The 18,533-nt window shown below is 40.1% G+C and overlaps 1 protein-coding gene across 1 annotated transcript in view; it reads left to right on the top strand.

The window, feature by feature from the left end:
- Nucleotides 1-18,533, top strand: part of dlgap2a (discs, large (Drosophila) homolog-associated protein 2a) — an 82,354-nt gene that overhangs the window by 8,011 nt on the left and 55,810 nt on the right. The window lies entirely within an intron of this gene.

The raw sequence follows: 18,533 nt of genomic DNA, 5'->3' as shown, positions 1-18,533 counted from the left end.
GATAGAATTAAAATACAATGTAGGATGACACGTGAGCCATTGCTTCTCTGAAACACGTTGTCCCTAGAGACCGTGGATTCTTTGAAGCTCCAGTTCTAGCCGTGCTCAGAGGGAAGAGCCTCACACATCAATGAGCAATGGAGCACACCTTTCCGCTGTGAATCACCAGTCAAGTGTGAAAAGAAATCACTGGAGCGAAAAATATCATAATTAACACATCAAATCTGTTATGAAACATCACATTTTCCATCTATTCCTGGAGACTGGCTCTGGAACTCAACAATACTTCCTCACCCTCCCCTCCTCCATCTATGGTTCAATGGTTTGATCCCACACTCGAGTTCAAAACACTTTGGTTGTCATTTCATGAGCACAGTTGTTGTTCAGATGCTGCCTCCAGCATTTGAATTGTACTTCCTGATTGAGTTTAGCTGACGTTCTACTGGTCTCTGCACTCAAACTCCAATCTCTGTAATCTGGGGCAGTACTAGAGATACAATACAATACATATTTATATAGTGCCTGTCACATCGGGAGGATGTCTCAAAGCGACTTCATGTTGCTGGATGGATACCCGATGAGAAAGAGATGAGAATCCTTTGGACTGAACCATTATAATGATGGCTGGAAACATAATTTCTCTGAACCTGATATATCAGTTGAGAATAAATAAATCTGTTGTAGAATTTTGTTATGAAATGTCATATTTTCACTATAAGACATCAGAGCAAAGAAGGAACTACCTTCACTGAACCAAACAACCCCATGCTGATTCTAGCAACTGAATTGGAGTTAATAATAATAATACTTGCATTTGCTATAGCATCTTATCACCTCTTCAAGATGTCTCAAAGCGCTTCAACGAATATACTGTAAAGTGAATTGATTGTATACTTTGTGGGTGAAATGCGGCAGTCAATTGCACACAGCAGTGGCCCACGAACAGTTGTGGATTGAACGACCAACTTATTATTATTTATTTATTTACTTTTTGGAAGGGATTATTACCCCCAGAAAAGCGATCCATCAATCGACTAAACAACTGGATTCCTACTTACTGCTAGGTGAACAGAGGTGTGTGGAGTAGGGAAGTTTACACAAAGTTTCGCCCTGCCAGGAATCAAACTCAAATCCTCTAACCACTAAGCCACTCAGTTACAACTCTTATCTCAATTCACTGCTCCATTCTCATACTCTTATTATATTGTTTTCTTGTTATCCTTATATTTTTAAATGTATAATTATAATTTCAACCTCAACTTGGGGATAAAACTTCCCCTAAAATCTCCCAGTGACAATACTCACCTTATGTCCCCAAACATCCCATTTTGCCAACCGACTCTCAACATGTTTGGAATTTTGATAACTTCTATTACATTGCCTCTGTTTCAGAAAACAGTACCAGCAGTTGATATTTTTTTATGGCTATAATCCCTCAATCTGGCATTACACTTGTCAAATTTAGAGTATACGAAGTGGAGTCCTGCGGCTCAGTGGTTAGAGCACTCGCCTTGCAAGCGAGAGCCCTGGGTTTGATTCCTGGCAGGGTGAAACGTTGGGCAAGTTTCGTTACTCCACACGCTTGATAATAATCCCTCAAAAAAAACAATAATAATCTGGTCACTCATCCATGACTGTTTAATGGGACACTGCTGTGCGCAATTGGCTGCCGCGTTTCGCCCACAAAATATACAGTCAATTCACTTTAAAGTATATTCTGTGAAGTGAAAGCCAATTGCACACAGCAGTGTCCCATAAACAGCAGTAAATTGAAGTGACCGATTTATTATTTTTTTAAGGAATTATTACCCCCGGAAAAGCGATCCGCCAAACGACTAACAACCGCATTCCTACTTACTGCTAGGTAAACAGAGGCGTGTGGAGTAAGGAAATTTGCCCAACATTTCACTCTGCGGGAATCCAACCCAGGTCTCTTGCTTGCAAGGTGAGTGCTCTAACTACTGAGCTACAGGACTCCACTTTGACATGATCATCCTCTTGACATGAAAGGTGCCATATCAAATACAAGGATTATTATTATAACTTAGAATCTTAGATAGTAGCTTTTCAATTGCTCTGATATCCTTTCCCATTTTATGCTGACCAGAAAAATAGGGAGCACTCGCCTCGCAAAAGAGAGGACCCAGGTTTGATTCCTGTGTGTGGAAAGCCTAGGCGGTTTCCTCTGTTTACCTAGCATTATTACCCCCGTAAATTATTACCCGGGGGCAATAATCGACTGTATGTTAGTTGATTGGCAGATCGCTTTCTGCCAAGACCGCATCTAGAATATTGTGTGCAGTTTTGGTCTCCTTACCAAAGAAAGGACATAGTCGCTTTAGAGGGGGTTCAACGTAGGTTCACTAGGTTAGTTCCTGGGATGAGGGGGTTGACTTACGAGGAGAGGTTGAGTAGACTAGGCCTATATTTTCTAAAATATAGAAGAATTAGAGGTGATCTTATAGAAACCTATACGATTCTTACGGGTCTTGACAGGTCTTACGGGTCTTGTCGTATTGTGAGACTGTTTCCCCTGGTTGGAGAATCTAAAACTAGGGGTCATAGTTTCAGGATTAAAGGTCAGCCTTTTAGAACTGAGTTGAGAAAATATTTCTTCACTCAGAGGGTAGTGAATTTATGGAATTCTTTATCCCAGAAGTCTGTGGATGCTCAGTCCTTGAACATATTCAAGACTGAGATTGATAGATTTTTAAAAACTAAAGGGATTAAGGGATATGGGGATAGTGCGGGTAAATGGAATTAGGTTAGAAGATCAGCCATGATCTTATTAAATGGTGGGGCAGGCTCAAGGGGCTGAATGGCCTACTCCTGCTCCTATGTCTTATGGTCTTATGTTCTTTCCGGGGGTAATAATTCCCTCAAAAATACATTTAAAATAATAATAAATTGGTCACTCAATCCTTGACTGTTTGTGGGACACTGCTGTGCCCAATTGGCTGCTGTGTTTCACCCACAAAATATACAGTCAATTCACTTTACAATATATTCTGTGAAGCACTTTGAGATATCTCAATGATGTTATAAGGCAAATGCAATGGTTATTATTATTATTAAGTACACAGTACTTCAATAGTGGCTTCGCCTATGAATTGTAGACATGTAACATTGCTTTTTGAATTCTGTATTAAATTTCCCCATATGTAAAACTCCAAAAAACTAAAATTCTATTTGCCTATTTTACCTGTACTTCCACCTTTAAAAATCTGCTATGTATCTGCATCCTAAGATCTTTCTATTCCTCAACATCATTTACTATTTATTTCCTTTCACTGTTATTTTATCTCAGAAAACTGTACTTACATTTCACAGCATTAAATTGCAACTGCCACCTGCCAAATTCTGATTGGCAGGGAAATCATCCTGCTTTATTCCTCACAGTTTGCCATACCTACTATATTAGTATCATTAGCAAACAATTTAAACTCCTTGTAACCATTTTCAAATCATTGAAACAGATAGAAAACAACAGAGGTCCCAGCACAAATCAATAGAACATAGAAATCTACTTCACTCAAAGGATCATTTGACTCATCGTATTTGTGTTTGTGCTTGCTCCTCCATTGATGCCATCTATCATATTCCCAATTCCCTGGACCTTTAAATATCCTTCTCAGCATGTGTTTACCTAATTCTCTTCTAAAAGCTCTAATCAAGTCTGCTGCAACAGCACTCAGCAGAAATAGTTCCTCACCATTTATCCTCTCAAACCCATTCATTGTCTCAAACACTTCTATCATATCGCCCCTTCAGCCTCTCTGCTCAAATGGAAAAAATCCTAACCTGTCCAATTTCTCCTCCTGATTGCTATTTTCCTCATAGTGCACAATATTCCAGGTATAGTCTAATAAAGTTACTTGTCATTGAAATGCACTCCTCGTGTGTTGGTGGCATGCATATATGAACTGTGTTTGTTTTGTTGTTGGTCAGCTGTGTGTCTGACACATGCAGACACCCATCACCATGAGTATCAAAACCAAACTGAGATTTCCATATGTGCCATCTGGTTTGGATACTCTTAAGCACGGTGATGGGATACACCATGTCATACACCTAGCTGACTAAAAAATCTAAGTTGTACCCTATCCATTTTATATTTAACTCTTACCGTGGGGTACTCTCTTAAATACACCCAGCCAGTCTGAGAAACATCCGTTTATCCCTGCTTTGTACTTGTACTTTAAGGAAACCCTCTCCACATGACCCAATTTGCCTTTAATATATGCATGCCGGCATTTTCTCAATCTGCTTTATAGGGATATCTCAACACGTGCCTTCTGAAAATAAATATATACATCAACTGCATTCCCTTATCTATACACAGTGGGAGTTCCTCAGCAAAATTCAATTAATTTAAGTGAAGCATAACCTGCCCTGAAAAAGTCATGCTCAGTCTCCCAATCAATCCTTGCTCAAGTTCATTGATTATGGCAGCGCCTTGGGACGTCCTCCTGACGTGAAAGGCGCTTTATAAATGGAATCTTGTTGTTGTTGTTGTATGGTCTCCAAAGGTTTACCCACAATTGAGCCAAGACGAATTGATTTATAATGTTCTGGCATTTTCCCCCTTTTTAAAATAAAATGTGTGGGGCGTGGGGGGGTGTGACTAGCATTTGCCACATGGCAATTCTTTAGCACAATTATAATTTCCAAAGATTTTTGAAAGATTGTGAGTAGTGCACCTTCTCCCTGCCCTCCTTCACTATTTTGGTTTGTATTCTAAATCAAGTAACTTTTCTACTTTGTCACATTCAAATTTTTCATGTTTTTTTAATATGTTTTTAAAAATCATTACATTTGATATAATATAATGATCCTTGCATTTGATATATTGCATTATCATGTCTTCGAGACGTCTCAAAGCGCTGAACAGAGTACACTGTAAAGTGTAGTGACTGTGTGTTTTGTGGGCGAAACACGGCAGCCAATTGTGCATAGCAGTGTTAAACACCTCTTTCAAAGCACAGCAACTCGGTCAATGCAGCATGCTCCAGCACTTCATTGGGGCATTCTAGGTCTAATATTAATAATATTAATAATAATATTATTATTATTAAATGCATTATTATGCATTTAATAATAAAAAAAATAATAATCATTGCATTTGATATAGTGCCTTATCATGTCGTTGAGACATCTCAAAGTGCTTCACAGAATTGTAAAGTGGATTGTCTGTGTATTTTGTGGGCGAAACGCATCCTCCAATTGTGCACAGCAGTGTCCCACAAACAGTCGTGGATTGAGTAACCCAATTTTTTTTGTGGGATTACCTCCAGAAAGCGGTCGCAATTGACTAGCAACCGTGTTCTTATTTACTGCTAGATAAACCTTGGGAAGTTCTCCTGACGTGAAAGGCGCTATACAAATTTCTAGTTGTTTTTGTTGCAGTTGTGTGTTTGTATTTTGCTGGAAGTGAATCATCTTCCTTTCTGGCAGGAGAAACACTGGACTGGGCATGCTCGTGATAGCAGTTGTGAAGAGTGCTGTAGTTAAATTAGTTACAGCATTAATATTTAAAGCATATGTTTGCAAACACCATATTAAATGCAAGACATATGGCAAGTGCTTCAGAAGATTGATTAATAGCAAACCACATTTGGGAAATAGTGATCATAATCTAATTAGCTTCTCAGTGGCATGGATAAGCAGGAAGTGGAGTCAAGGATAAAGATTTTTTTTCTGAGAGAAAGCTCATTTTATTGGGATGAGACCAAGCTCATAAAAATTGGTTAGAGAAACTGGCAGATAAAACGGCAGACCAGCAAATGGGAAATATTTAAATAGGAAATGGATAAAGTGCAGGTTAAGTATATTCCAACTTGGAATAAATGGGCCAATAGTGGACTGTGCTTAAATAGCAATATCAAAGCAAAATTGAGGTTTATAAAAGTAGCAAACGATGAATATAATAATACTCATTGAAACTCTAAGAAATTGTAAAAAGCTTAGAATGAAATCTAGTATAGAGAGTTTAGTAATGGCGAAGAGAAAATATGATAAGACTGTGAGTCAACTGAGCATAATAATAAGGCTTTCAAAAGCACATAAAAAGGGAAAAAATAGTCAGCAGGGTGGGGCGGGGGAGGGGGAAGCCGAAGAGGGCAATCTTGTAATAGAGAATGAGGAACTGTTGGAGATGCTGAATAAGTACTTTGCTTTTTATAATAATCCTAATCCTTGCATTTGATAGAGAGCTTTATCACATCGTTGAGATGTCTCAATGCCCTTCACAGAATTTTACAGTGGAGTGAAGTGACTGAGTATTTGTAGGCATTCATGACAATCAATTTCAGACAGCAACGTCCCACAAACAGGCATGAAGTAACCAATATTGACCAGTGAAATGACCAATATTATCTGGGGGATTGTTGCCAGGAAACTGGGTGAGACTCCTTTCTCTTTGCGAGTATGTGGGGTGGAAATTGGCTGCTACATTTGCCTAGGAATAAACATGTAACTACAGTTTACAGCAAATCCTTTTGAAACTTGGATGACGTGATAAGGCATCCAAAATAAAATTTGGTTACTCAATCCACAACTGTTTGTGAGACACTGCTGTGTGCAATTCGCTGCCGTGTACCACAAAATACACAGTCAATCCACTTTAGGATATATTTTGTGAAGCACTTTGAGATGTCTCAACAACATGATAAGATGCTATATCAAATGCATGCATTATTATAATAATAATTATTATTAAGGCACTATATCTTTATTATATTATTAAGGGCGAAACCTTAGTTCAAGTTTCCTTACTCCGCACACACACTAGCAGTCAGTTTGCGCACAGCAATGTTCCACAATAGCCATGAAGTAAATTACCTATTTTATTTTGGGGATTGTTGGCTATGACGCAGGGAGAAACTCCCTTCTCTTTTCAAATAGCGCCATGGGATCTTTAATGTCTCATCTGCAACTACAAAAATGCAGCCTCCCCCCCCCCCCCCCCCAACCCCACACACACACACACACTGCAGTGAAGTGTAAAATTGGGCGACATGAGTTCCATTTCCCAACATGGGGCTTGAGCTGACAACTTTTTGACTCGAGAATACTACCAACTGAGCCAGGCTACCATGAAAGAAAGCTTGAAATTGTGGAATAATAAAAGCCACGCATCTCGTGAAAAAGCTGCTGATACAGCAGTGGTGAAGCTGAATGGAATCTGCGGTAAAATGAGGCAAATGCTTAATTATTTATATCTCACATGTGCATGGAGAGGCACTGCTGTATTCCCAGAAGTTTAGTTTCCACTCATTGCTGTTTTCCAGACAATTACTCACATCACTGAACTATCAATGATACCAGTGAGTAAACAGAATACTCAGATAAACTAAACGGTTTTATTCGGGGTGGGTGAACAAAATAATTTTTTTGCCAGCCACGGTTAACTCGAAAAAGCCATTTCCTTTTACATGCTGCACAGCCCACACAACCCACCCTGTGTTGACTCAGTGTACAGGACTTTGCATTGCCATCTGTGTCATAGTTAGTTGGATAACTATGTTATGTCAGCCCAGTCTGTGAGTTCCAAATACTAACGTGGGGCTTGAACCTACAATCTTCTAACTCAGATGTGAGAGTGCCCGACAGATGGACCGTAACACCTCATTCTGTGCTGTGACTATTTCTCTGTTGAATATTATGCAATCATTGTTAGAGGTGCTGTCCTTCAGGTGTGACATTCACCGAGGTTCCCGTCTGCCTGTTCAAGTGAACATTAAAGATCCCATGACACTATTTGAAAAGAGAAGGGAGATTCTCCCAGTGTCCTAGCCAGCAATCCTCCGAAGGTAATTGATCACTCATTTCATGGCTGTTTGCGGGACATTGCTGTGCGAAAAATGGACTCCCTTAAAATTCCTGTCGACATGCATAACAATAATAACTTCCAGTTATTAGAATGAGTGAGGGGTGGGGAGAAAGAATCCTATTATGAAACTTCACAGATAATTATCCGTTTGCCATGCACACTATCGCACATCCAAAACATATTGTATTTTTTTCAGTTATACTCTCAACTTGACAGCTAACTCGCTGTATAATCCTCCATTCTCTTATGTTACCGCAATGTATAAACATTCCTAGTTAGCTGTTACATAATGTGGAACTTCGCACACCAGCTCCATGGCTACAGTTGCTGTGGTTACTGTCCATTATGGAAGATACAAACTGTGAATTTTTTTGTGAAAAAATCTGAAGAAAGGGAACCAAGAATAAATTACGTATATTTTATATTCTGTGGAGGTATTTGTTCACGGCTGTAGCACAATCACTTGTGCCGTATTTTTGTAATGCTCTCTCGTTCTCCCAGCATGGCAGGCACTCGAATACAAATGGAGGTTAAATTATAATGTTGTTCTCATTTATTCACTAAAGAATTTTTGTTCATATATTTAATTTTACTCATCCTTATGTTTCTCAGTTTGAATAGTTTTTCAATTATTTTAAAGATTAATCACAGCCGGAGCTGGGGAAAGGATAAATTGGCTCCCAGCCTTCGCAGGGTTACAGAAGGGAAAACCAGGCAGGGTTCCTGCTCCTGAGCCCTCAATAGCAGAGCGAAACCTTAAGCAAGTTTCCTTACTCCACACGCCTCGGTTTACCTTGCAGTAAGTGGGAATCCGGTTATTAGTCGACTGGCAAATCACTTTCCATGGGTAATAAACCCTCCAAAATTAATAATAATGATATGGTGACTCAATCGACAACTGTTTGTGGAACACTGCTGTGCACAATTGTCTTCTGAGTTTCGCTCTCAAAATACAGAGTCACTACACTTTACAGTATATTCCGTGAAGTGCTTTGAGAAGTCTCGATGCCAGTGATAAGGCGCTATATCAAATGCCAGGATTATTATTATTACTGTAGCACCCTCTACAGGCAGTGCATGTTTCTGGCAGCCAGGTAAGGAGAGGGGTGGGTTTGGGTGTCATTGAGTGGCTGCCAACACTCACACATGCACGATGATTGCTTGGACTGGGCACTGGGAGACAACCAGGTCCCCTGTAACCCTTCTCCAGCATGAGGAGGTCAGAGCAGGAGCAGTGACGTGTGCAAGTGGAGAGAAAAATAGAAAACAATTAATTGAAAACATAAAGATTTTAAATAGTTTAGAATCGGCATCTATTTTTACCCCTCGGATATGAGCCATTAGAATATGAATAAATAAACTAGGACTCTTCAACCTCATAGAAGTGAACTCATAGAGGCACAACGAACTCTCCAAAGCTGTAATGATTGAAGCCCAACAGTGGTTGAAAAATTGATGTTCTCACTAACAAGGGATCCTCATGTTTTCTTCCTGTTATTGTATCATTTTAGTCATTTGGGGCAGGAGGGTATCCAGCAAATTAACCATCGAATTTTCACAAATAAAGGCCCAAAGACATGCGGAAAATGTCACAATCACAGAAATAAATGTACAACAGGCATGAAAAGAGCTTTGCATCTGCATCTGAATATGAATATTGACAGTTCATGATAAACTGGTGTTATATTAAATTGTAGCTTCATATTGCTACTCACAAGGTTATTGCTTAGAATAGTTTTACTTAGCCATTTATGACTGTGTCTCCTCAACCTTAACCTTCTTTTTAACAAGTCAATATTGCAGGCTGTATATTTGTTTTCGTCTATTCATCACATTATAATACAGATTATATATAAAATAATAATGATCCTTGCATTTGATATAGGGCCTGATCATGTCTTTGAGATGTTTCAAAGCGCTTCACTGAATATACTTATAGTGATTTGACTATATTTTATGGGAGAAACGTGGCAGCCAATTGCACACAGCAGTGTTCCATAAACAGTCGTGGATTGAGTGACCAAATTATTTTCATTTTTTTATGGGAATAAGCATTGAATTTCCATGAAAGCTTCTAAATTTGTGAACTCCGTGAGGACAATATTCTCTTATATAATGTCTTCTTTTCACAGAAGATAATAATAAAAATACTTTCATTTGATGTAGTACAAAACATACAGTCAATTCTCTTTAGAGTATATTCTGTGAAGCGCTTTGAGACGTCTCAAAGACATCATAAGACACTATATCAAATGCAAGAATCATAATTATTATTACCGTATCATGTTGTCGAGACGTCTCAAAGCACTTCACAGGATATCCCAAAAGACTGTGTATTTTGTTTTATTCAAACAAAATGCTTCACAAAGACTCTGAACCAAGCAGGGAAGAATGTAGGAAGGATTTGAGGGTGTTCGAAGGCAAGGCCAAAATAAATCAAAGTGGGATCTTCCTGGTCCATTCAGCTCATTACTACAGTTCGAGATGCATTTACCGAACTGAGCTCTCGGCCCATCATACAGAAAAATGAAAGAACGACTAAACAGTAGCACATCAGTCAACTGCTTCCTCTAGTTGTATTCTCTGAGGAACCCAGACATGTCAGCATTTAAAATAAATGTAGAAAGGCTTCTAAGCTCCATTAATATTACAGGAACAAATCACTCACTGTGCAGTATAGTGTATGGACTGTGCTTCAGTCACTTAACATGAAAAAGCAAGGTTATAAGAAACCTTAGATATTGCATTTTTCACATCAGGAGGGTGGCTCATAGTGCGTCACATGATTTTGCTGTGAAGTGTAGTTACTCTGTATTTTGCTGGTGAACGTGGCAGAAAACCTGCGCACAACAATGTCCCACAAACAGGCATGAAGTGAATGAGCAAAAGGTCTAAAAGGTTTAATTTATTCATGAAAATTCAACGTTGCACAAAGGGAGTAATAAATCAATTTCAATGATCAATATTTATGAAAAACAATTTGATTAACATATGTTGGAATTTGAAATTCATGAATTGCCTACAGAATTATTAACACGCCGGTGTATAACCCATAAATCAAGCAAAGGCAACCTTCAGAAATATGTTTAGTACAAGTGATTACAACAACAAGTTGTATTTATATAGTGACCTTCACTTAGCATATTGTCTCAGAGCACTTTACAAAGACGGTGTCTGACCCAAGCAATGCAGAGAGGGGGAGGGCAAGGTGACTATGGGCACTTTCGAAGAGATAGATTTTAAGTCGGAACTTTAAGAAGGGTTTCTCACAGTGTCCTAGTCAACAATCACCCAGAAAGAAAAAGTGTGGTCATTCACTTCATGGCTGTTTGTGGGACATTCCAGTGTCTAAATTGGATATCCTGTTCGCCTACAAAATACACAGTCAATACATTTCACGGTAAATCCTGTGAAGGGCTTTGAGATGTTTCAGTGATGGTTGAGGTGCTATATCACATACAAGAATTATTATTACCAACCCCAACCCCCAGCTTGAGTCCAAAACCCATGATTGTCCAGCCCTCTGTGCCGTCTTTCCAACATGAAGGGCACAATACAAGTGTAATTTGTTGTTGTTGTTTAGGAGAATATTTTGCTGCATGTCGTGAGCTGAGAGTTATTCTGAATCTAGCCTCTTTGATAAATGTATCACATATGCTCCCCCCCTCCAGTATACTTATAATTAATTGTACCTAAATATAAAATTATAAATGACATAACTTTACAGTAGAAAATCAAATGAAACTTGTGTTACATTTATTTATAAAGGACGTAGGAGCAGATTCACAAAATGTACTGAATGGGGCAGAAAAATATTTATCCACAAATTCATTGTACGGACAGCTTGAAAATTGCCCAGACCTAATACACAATGCCCATTAGGCAGTATCATTATTGCATAGGAGTTAGGCATATAATGCTTTTGAGCCATTGCTATTTTAAGTACTATTCTGGAAAGATGAGCTGTAAAATTTAACATGTGTATCACTGAAGTCAATCTTCTGAACACGATTCCTTTTATTTCTGGTAATAAAATAACAATAGATAACATGTAATCATAATAATTCTTGCATTCTTATCACATCGTCAAGACGTCTCAAAGTCCTTCATAGGATTTATTGTAAAGTGTAGTGACTGTATATAATAATAACAATAATAATTGCATTTGATATCGCGCCTTAACATGTCTTTGAGATGTCTGAAAGCGCTTCACAGAATATATTGCAAAGTGTAGTGACTGGTATTTTGTAGGCCAACATGGCAGCCAAGTTGCACATAACAATGAAGTGAATCATCTGTTTTATTTAGGGGATGTTTGGCCAAGATTGCTTTTCAAATCATGCCATTACATCTTCAACATCACCTGAACGGCAGGCGTTGGAACTTTGGTTTAACCTTATATCCAAGGGATAGCACTTCCAACAGTGCAGCACTTCCCTTGTGCTACGCAGACCAGAAGCTCAAAGTCCCGATGTGGGCTTTGAACTTACAACCTTGTGTCTCAAAGGTGAGAGTCTTACAACTGAGCAAGACTGACATGCTGAACACCTAGGTTTGATTCCGCTATGAATGAAAAAGTCCAACAGGGACATTGATTGATGTAGCAGTGACTGCATGGCGTCGACCTTCAAACAGACACTTGCTGCGGTTGAAGACCAATATCAGTTTTGCTTTGGACCCAGTGATCCGACTCCAATAACTTAAATACGATTGTCTTTAATAATAATAATAATCCTCACATTTGATGCAGCGCCTTATCACGTCTTCGAGACATCTCAAAGCACATTACAGAATATACTGTGAAGTGAATTCACTGTAAATTTTGTGGGCGAAACGCAGCAGCCAATTGCGCACAGCAGTTGGCATAGAATTGTGTCCGGGGGGTGCGGGAGGGTATTGGTGGGGGAGGGGAAGAATCTTAAATTTTGTCTTATTTTGCATTCTCTTTTTCCAGTTGTTAATTTTTTAAAATATTGGCTGCGATATTGAAGATTCCACAATTCTCTGCCGTGTTAAATGTTTCAGACTTTTGCAGACTATGACCGTGTGTAACTTTGAGCCTTGGGTTCAGTTAAAGGAAATAGTCAGTCAGGGTTCACTATCCAGTGACATACACTCCCTCTCTTCTGTTTTTTCCCACGTAGCTTGCTTGAATGTTGAGTGCAGGCTTGGGGTTGACTCCCATTCCCTAATGGTTCCCTGGAGCTTGCTGATGTTCCTTATCTAGATGCGCCAGTGAGGAACAGTCACTTGGCTGAGGTTAATGAAGGGCGACTGGTACCTGCGGAATCAACCTCATTCTGATAGAGAGGAGCGGAGAATGAGCAAGTGGTATCTGATGAGGGTGGAAAACTTCATTTAATTAATTGGAAGTGATGGTGGTGGGGGCCGGAGTAGAGAGTTGGAAAGAAGGAAAACTGTTTGAATTTTTTTTGTCCTAATATCAGGAATAGGGTGGGGTGGAAGGCGTGGGATAGAAAGTGACTTGATATATGATGATTATCACTAGTGCATGAACAGAGAATGCAGGTAACATCTGTCCTTAATAGCGGATCAAAGTGAATCCCCTCTCTGTCTGTCTCTCTCTTTTCCCACTCCATCCCCCCTACAGTCAGGAGAATAGATTCAATTAGAGGCTCCGGAAGGTTCAATATTGCTGCTTTTTTTTATTTTAGAGAGCATTTTCTTACGGTGTGGATCACAAGTCATACCTCTCTACCTCGCCCACCCCTCTATTGTTATTATTACTATTATTACTTCCATCCCAGATTCTATGCATTTAGAATAGGTATAAACCCTAATCTGTGTGGTTCTCCTCCAGCCCCCGCACTGTCTCGTGCGGTGTCCCTCAGGGCTCTGTCCTCAGTCCCCTCCTCTTCACCCTCTACAAGCTCCCCCTTGGTGACATAATCCGCAGACATGGGGTAAATTTCCACATGTATGCGGATGACACCCAACTCTACTTCTCTGCTTCCACCCTGAACTCCAGGACTACTGGCGTCCTGACGTGGGATAGAAAGTGACTTGATATATGATGATTATCACTGGTGCGTGAACAGAGAATGCAGGTAACACCTGTTCTTAATAGCGGATCAAAGTGAATCCCCCCCTGTCCGACATCAAGTCCTAGATGAGGGCTAACTTTCTCCAACTCAACGTCAGCAAGACGGAGGCCCTCCTGATTGGCTCGCGCCAGCACCTCCACACCTCAGGCACTGGCAGCATCAGCCTCCACAGCTGCACACTCAACCTCACTAAGCCAGACAGGAACCTGGGTATCTTGTTTGACCCTGAACTGTCCTTTCTCCACCACATCCGCACCATGACCGGCACTGACTACCACCACCTACGCAATATTGCCAGACTCTGCCACTGCCTGCCTCACCCCACAGGCTGCCGAAACTCTCACCCATGCAATGGTAATCTTTCAGTCGAATTTCAACAGCTTGAGACAGGTGATAACAGCACATTTGTCTGCATCTGCACTCAAAGCTGCTTGTGTGAGTGAAACCCGGCTTATTTAACATCTATCAGTAGTCACAAAGATTAAAATGCAGTGGCATGCATGCATTTACAAAGGAAAAAATAATATATGTTCAAGGTGGTCAGAGGGAGCACTGAACTTCCAACCCATAGGGTCACAAGTTTGAATCCCAGCCTTGAAGCGACATTCAAACTCACTCACCCATAATGAGAGATTTTGCTCAACCCGTCCTGGCTGAAGGAAGCAGTGTAGTATTGGGACAGCAGCAGTTAGTGATTATAAAGGGGACAACATTCATTCAACAGGTACAATTCTCTGGATTTGAAATTCAATAGCTTGACACAGTGACACATTGACACCGTTGACACTGAAAAGCTCTGTCCATTTATGCAAAACATCCAGGATGAGATGCTAACTTGACGGGCTTTCTCTTTGGTGATGTTAAAACTGAGAACTGAAAAAAATATTTGCCCAAAAGTTAATTTGGAAAAAATAGACTTGGTTGTTTTGGGGACATTGCTGCACAAATCAGCTGCTGTATTGGCCTAAAAATACAGTCACTACACTTCACAATAAAATCCTGGGCAGCTCTTTGAGACATCTCGAGTGACTTGGTCATCGAGATGCCCCCTCCCTCCCTCACCAATTTCAAATCCTGCCTAAAGATCTTCCTTTTTGATCATACTTACGGTCACCTCACACCTCCCTCTACCTCTGGCTCGGGGTCAGACTCCACCACTGTCATGCGCTCCGGGATGCTAGCCTGTGGGAAGGACGATATACAAATGAAAGTTGTTTAAAAAAAGGTGTACTTGCATTCCTTGTATTTCCCGACAGTATCTGAAAATTCAACGTTTAGATATTTTCAGTTAAATGCAGTCAGGCAGGCCCATGTTTGAGCCCTTATTGCGAGTGAGCTTCTCTTGATATGCAGAGTGGTGTCGGCAGATAATAATAAATAATAATAATCCTTGCATTTGATATAGTGCTTTTCACGTCTTCTAGATGCTTCACATAATAAACTGTACAGTGAATTGACTGTATTTTTGTGGGCGAATCGCAGCTGCCAATTGTGTTGGGACACAGCAGTGTCCCACATCCAGTCGTGGATTGAGTGACCAAATTATTATTGTTTGTTTTTTTTCTTGAGGGATTATTATCAGGCCTGTGGAGTAAGGAAACTTGCCCAAGGTATGATTATTGGGAATTGAACCCAGGTCTCTCACTTGCGAGGCTAGTGCTCTAACTATTCAGCTACAGGACTCCACTCCAGATAACCTCCTTCAGCTTGTCGGCAGCTATGAGCTATCCAGAGGCCACTCGAGCCTGGCCAGAGAGGGTTTAACAGCTGCAATGCACCAGGGCCAGCAACGTGTGTGGCTCAAAGAAAAGACTGGCAGAAATTGTGATCTGACTCCACATGTACAGCCTCATGGAATTGTAGCTGACAGGATGGGAACTTCATCCTTAAGACTGACCTATGTTTACCAGATAAGCATTCCATCAGTAGCTCTGGGACAAAACCTTGTGTGAGGGGCGCTGTATAAATGCAAATTGTTGTTGTCATTACTGAAAGGAATGCTGGACTTAGAATTGTCATGTAACCCAAGGTATTCTGAAAGGAGATATCCACCGATATAGAGACGTGTGAACAGACAGTTTGTGGAATCTATCGCCTGTATGTTTTTTTTTACACACACAGACCCACATCTTCAAAACGCCACAAATGTGGGAAACAAAAGGCTAAAGGCTGCAACAACTAGTAGTGCATCACAGAACAGGGGGAGCAATGGGCAATAGCAGAGAAGTGTGGAATAAAGAAGCTTGCCTAACGTTTCGCCCATCCTGTGAATCAAACCCAGGTCCTCTCGTTTACATGGCGAGTGCTCTTACGAATACAATACAGGACAACAACAACAACAATTTGCATTTATTATGGCGCCCTTCACGAAGGGTAGCGTCCCGGAGCACTTGAACACACGGGCTCCACACAAGTGCACTGATCAATTAAAAGAAACATCACGGATTCCTCTACAAGAGAAGGGTCAGAGCTTCGAAAACATCATTGCTAAAACTTCTGATTGGCATCATGGTGCTCCCATGATTTCTGTTCCCAAGGCCCTGCAATTACAGCCCTCAGGTACTAATTACTAGTGGATGCAAATGCTCCTCAGAGCTGGTGATGCTAACACCATCCAAAAGTGATTTTATTGCTATGGCAACAAGTTATATATATTTTTTGCTCTTACGCTAGTACCATTAGGGTAAGAATCAGATTTGAATTTAATAAGAGCTGCATTTTAAGTTTAACACAAAGAAGAGTGGGGGTTTTCAAGTTCATCAGTATGACGCGGAAAGCACACCACTCTATCAGCTGCAATAATATTAAAAATAATCTCCAATCTTGTTTAGCATTTCATCCACAGCCCCATCGGTGGCCGAGCTTTCAGATGCTACTTTCTCGAAAAAAATGAACCATTAGAACCTCTCTATTCCTCCATCTCGCCCACACTCTCTTCAAATAGTGCTAGGGGAAATCTTCAATGCTCATCTGAAGAGGCAGTTTACGTGCCTCAGTTTTCTTTTACGTTTGCATTTGAAATTGCATCAAATATAGTTTTGATGTTCTTTACCCTACCGAACACGTCCAAAATATTATAAGGACGAAAATCCTGAGCTCTTTAATGATTCTATGAAAGGACCAGTCAGTGTAGCACTGAACCTTAGGGAGCAGGTGGTGTCTAGTTTGATTGAATTCTTAAATCTCTCTTTTACCTGCTCAGTACTCTCTGTTATCTGTAAAGCACTTTGAGATGTTTTTCCTGCATGAAAGGCGTCGTTCGAGTGCAAGCTGTATTAGCCCTGCGTAAGCATGCACAAATTAAACAAACGTTTTCCAATTTTCAAAAGTTCGCAAAGGCCACCGCAGGCTTGCTGTGGGTGTTATTCTCCCGTTAACTGTTCACTCCATCAATCTTGTGGTGCTGCTTCATTAAGTCAGGTAGGCTCCAAGTATCACCCGGTGGTTAAATATTCACTTTTCAGCTGCGCAATTTTACATTAATTCCTCCTTGTCAGTCTTTAGTAAACTAACACTTTTTTTACACCATCTATTTTAATGTTGGAATTTCAGTAGCAGCATACGAAACGATTGGTTTGCGCACACCTATCCAATTCCATCCCTCGAAAGCATCATTTTAAAAAATAATAATAAATTGGTCACTTGATCCACGCACACAAAAGGTACAGTCAATTCGCTTTACAATATATTTTGTGAAGCACTTTGAGACGTCTCGAAGACGTCACAAGGTGCTATATCAATTGCAAGAATTATTATCCCAAACATGTGCCCGCATTTTGCCGAAATTGGATAACGGGAACATTTTTGGGCACCGTGCATCTTTAGGAAGAGGCATGTTCAAAATCATATTTTGCAAAAGATTAACCCTTTTAGGGCTGTGTGTGCTTTTTCAATCTTACCAATACTGTAAATTGTGCATGTTCACACTGGAAAAGAGAAGATTGAGAGGCGACATGGTTGCTGTCTTTAATATTCTAAAGGGACAAGACAATATAGATCATGACAGACTGTTTCAATTTGCTCAGAATAGTAAAATAAGACAACACGGCCCCTTGATTGAAGGGGGTAAATTCAGGACAAATCTACGAAACACTGTTTCAGTGAGCAAGTAGAAAACCCGTGGAACAGGCTCCCTAGGGAGATGGTGGAAGCAGGAAGTGTTGATTCTTTCAAACACAGATAAGATAGTTTTCTTTTAGAAAATAACATTATGGGATATAGTACATAAGTAGTTCAGGAGATATATGCATGTGACCGCCAGGAAGGTGGAAGGCGAACTAGACGGACTTTGTTTTTTTGTCTAGTATTGCTTATGTTGTTATATTCTTATGTACTGTCCTCTGGCATATTGACCACATTGGGGTCTAGAATGGAACTTGGACTAATAACTTGTGGGCTAAATATCCTGTGAGCAAATAATTTTGAAACATATGGAGGTGCCTTTAATTATATAATTACCAATAAATAGGAACACAGATTCACTGGTCACATTATTGGTGGTTCAAGGCACAATTAAAGGAACCTGTATGTTTGTGAACATGATTTGTCCATGGGCGATTAACCCAACTTGCATATTACTCCCTGATGTATCAAGCTGCGGTGGGAGAATCTTAACTTTAACAGTGCAAATTTTGCAT

Source organism: Callorhinchus milii, unplaced genomic scaffold (assembly GCF_018977255.1).
Source record: "Callorhinchus milii isolate IMCB2004 unplaced genomic scaffold, IMCB_Cmil_1.0 Scaffold3, whole genome shotgun sequence".
NCBI lineage: Eukaryota > Metazoa > Chordata > Chondrichthyes > Chimaeriformes > Callorhinchidae > Callorhinchus > Callorhinchus milii.
Note: the sequence above shows the minus strand (reverse complement) of the source record. Positions and strands in the feature narration are given on the sequence as shown.